The sequence below is a fragment of the Anarrhichthys ocellatus genome, unplaced genomic scaffold, assembly GCF_004355925.1.
Source record: "Anarrhichthys ocellatus isolate YVR2014 unplaced genomic scaffold, GSC_Weel_1.0 scaffold61, whole genome shotgun sequence".
NCBI lineage: Eukaryota > Metazoa > Chordata > Actinopteri > Perciformes > Anarhichadidae > Anarrhichthys > Anarrhichthys ocellatus.
Genome location: NW_022280091.1, coordinates 984,162 through 987,751, shown reverse-complemented (window position 1 = coordinate 987,751; position 3,590 = coordinate 984,162). Strand labels below are relative to the sequence as shown.

General features: G+C 45.1%; 1 protein-coding gene across 4 annotated transcripts in view; it reads right to left on the bottom strand.

The window, feature by feature from the left end:
- The window catches only part of rbfox2 (RNA binding fox-1 homolog 2), a 28,283-nt gene that overhangs the window by 21,469 nt on the left and 3,224 nt on the right, over positions 1 to 3,590 (bottom strand). The gene's annotated exons all lie outside the window — the stretch shown is intronic.

The following is a 3,590-nucleotide window of genomic DNA, read 5'->3' as shown; positions in this document are numbered from 1 at the left end:
CACACACACACTCACACACACACACACACACACACACACACACACGATCTTCCTTTCATCTGGAACCAATGTCCCTCATCTGCTCTGTCCTCAGGGGGAACACTTTGCTCTGCGCGCTTTACGGCTTCAGTTCGCCTGATTAATACTGTAGCCATCTCTAGCTTTGGACCCCATTGGGCATTTCCGCCAAAACTAAGCACAATGTTTCCAAGTGCAAGAGGCAAAAGAAGCATCCTCGCAATCAAAAAAGAAATAAAAAAATGCAGTTTGTGCGAGTCTATCTCAGAGCCAAAAATGTACTTAGCGAACTGGCTTTGGGAGGCAGAAGCTCTAAATAATGAATCACCTCTTAGAGGCTTGAATAACATGAATAAAGTATAAATCCTATTTTCTAGCGAGGCCAAGCTCCAAACACAACGCATTGCGGGCATAAAGTCAAGATCAAAACAACCCCCCCCCCCTCCAAAAAAGAAAAGGGGAAACAAAAAGAGCCGCTACGTCAAAATGAGGGGGGGATGCATCTGTGAACATCTGGAATTCATATTAGAAGAGGCAGGCGGGGGGGCAGAGCTGGAAATACAACAGGAAATGGACAGCAAAGACGGGAGGAAGAAAAAATGGAGGGAGCAAAGACAATGACTCATACATGAGCGGAGTCATGTGCTTAATTTCCTTAAGGAGCTGGGAGGAATGAGAGAGGGATCGCGGCGCGGAGGCCGCCAGAGTGGAGTGTGTCTCACTCTCAACGCCACAGAACATGAGAAGCAAGGAGATTGTGTGCGATAGTTAATCATGCTTCAAACTCTTCTTTTTCTTTTGTTTGGTGATGACAAATGAAGCACAGCTGATTCTTGTCTGGGGGCGGCGGTGGTGGTGGTGTTTTGCTTTTTTTGAGGTGGGGTGCGGGGGGCAAAAACAAGAGACTGCAGGGGAATACCGAGTGAGCAATCTGGAGAAAGTAACAAAATGACTGGAAGTCAACAGATGGCAAGGAGGGGAGGGAGGAAAGGCAAGCTCGGGGGAGGGGGGTATAGGGACAACCCTGTAGTAATAAAATCTGAAAACATGGGAGGGATGAGAAGCTCAGCTACCTCCAATGCCCTCCGTCACACTATCCTTTAACAAGGCCCTGCTACTTGCTCTCCAAAAACTACAGGCGGTGGCAAATGTCCGTCCGTCCGCGTGTGATTGTTTTGTGAGCGATGTCTAATTTAGTCACAAAGACCCGTGTCTACCCACGTCTCACTGCTCCGAGAGTCATCCTACCTGGCTGCAAAGCCGGAGCACTCCACGCACTCGGGAGGATGTGAATCCATTTCATCCACAGAGCACTTATGTGCTCAGCCTGCGAGCAGTCGGCCCGGCGATCTGAAGTTTGTTTTCCCCTCGATGTACTTCACGTCCCTCCGACTTTGCACGGCAAACCTACACGTGCTTTTGTCAGGAGGATGTGAGCTGCGGGCAAAGTGGGTTTTGGAAGCCGGCTCGACAGTTCTAGCATTAATAATAATAATAATAATAATAATAATAATAATAATAATAATAATCATCATCATACGGCAGCATCGTCTAGCGAATCACACGCAACATAATCAAACTCGTGTCCGCTGATCTGCAACTCAAGATAAAACTGTTATTTTTATCCCCCAATTTATTTCACATCTGATTGGAGAAGATTAGTATTTGCATGCAATTATTTACTGCAGAACATAATTGCCCATCATGATTACTCTCCGTGATTATTTCACTGCAGCACCATTGCACTAAAACTAAAGCCTGATGCTGGACTCTTTGGGGCCACGCTGATGCCCAGTTTTGGTGGAGAATTTTGCCAGCTGTAAATCTTTGACATCCGAGCGAGGTTTTATTAAATCTGAAGAGCACCAGGCTCTGAAACCACCTGGTTAAACTATGTGATAAATAACATATCTCTTAATAATCTGAAGCACTTTTATGTGAATTATGCGTACGGCTGCTGTTACACATTATTATCCATCTTGTTTTATTCGTCAATACACATACACAGTATACTGATAGTGTTATCCACACCAAATTTATATTGTTCTACATATAACTAAGATAAAAGACACTAACTATTTCTGAGCCTGGCGCATTCTCTTTTACATAAACTGAAATAAGTATACTTTTATAAACACTGTAAGAGTGACAACTCACTTAACTGCAGTTGACATGCGAGGATAACAACACTTAACAGGACACTAAATCTGCCCCCGGAGCAGATCACCAAAACATGCAGGAGTCTCTCTCAAACATAATTCAGTCAACAGACCTCCACTGGCAATTCATCACAGGAAAAAAAACAACTAAATAAATGCTCTCAACTCAGCAGCAAGAGTTCATTTTTCTTGCTGGTGTTTTCTTTCCTATTTCAGTGCCGGGCCCTGGGATGAAGGTACAGCGGGGTGATCCACCGACATTAATGTCCAAATCAAGTCATTTGTCCTCGTCGCTGTCACCCCCCCGGGGGGGCCCAGACCTTATTAGGGTAGGAGAGAGCCCCGGTTCCTACGCAGAGTGACAACAAAACATGAGTCGCTGAGCAGCACGCCAGATGGATATCGAAGCAGACAACCACCTCGACATTTCACGAAGTCTGACGCGGGCTGGGGATGCAGGGTTTTGTTATGAACCCCCCCCCCCCCCCCCGCTGTCATACCAGGGAAAAACGCAGGACTTCCCCAGTGCAGAGCTGTAATGCAAAATAGACTGATAAAAATGTTTAGTCCTTTTTATTGGGAGCACTCTAGCTGGTGGTCTGTGCTGCGGATGACTTAATATTCATTTAAAATCCATACTATTGGACGAGCACAGTGTCGGCTGCAGGAGGTCAGCGGCTAATGTCTACGAGCAGCAGCGGCGAACATTTCAACTCATACCGTTGAATGCATTCAGTTAGATCCATTTGCACACGCTAGCCGAGTCGTATATACTGCAAGCTGCACTGATTTACATGTGCATTGCTGCTCTGCTAAAACTTCGCAGAGGTTCTGACTTCTCGACACGGAGCATTTCCACCCCTGCATCGGGATGACATCATGCACTAATGAGAAAAACAGCAGTGTCAATAGCCAAACGGGAAAGAATCCCATTAGTGGGCTGCAGTGGTACAAATGGATTGCTCTTCGCCACAACCGCACCCCACCGTGTTGGCTTCAGACACAGGTTGGAGTTCAACTCCTGCCGCGATCCCTGCAATAAATGCTTTAAAAATATAAAAGGACGGAAGAAGTGAGACGCTGTGCTTCATGAGAGCCAGGACACGGTGCGATTTCATATTTTCCATCCTCTGAAGATTAGCTTTACAGAAGTGCTTGTGTGCCTTTTTATAGAGGTTACTTTGAAAGCCAAGAGCTCCGAATTAAAAAGTAGGAAAACTGATCGTCACTGCCCCCAGTTTCCTTTTGGGAATATTGACGGTGTCACCGGGTTATAAAAATAGAAATATGTCACAGTGTTTTACTGTAAATACACACACTGCATATATATACATATACATACATATATATATACATATACATACATACATACATACATATACACACATACATACATATACACACATACATACA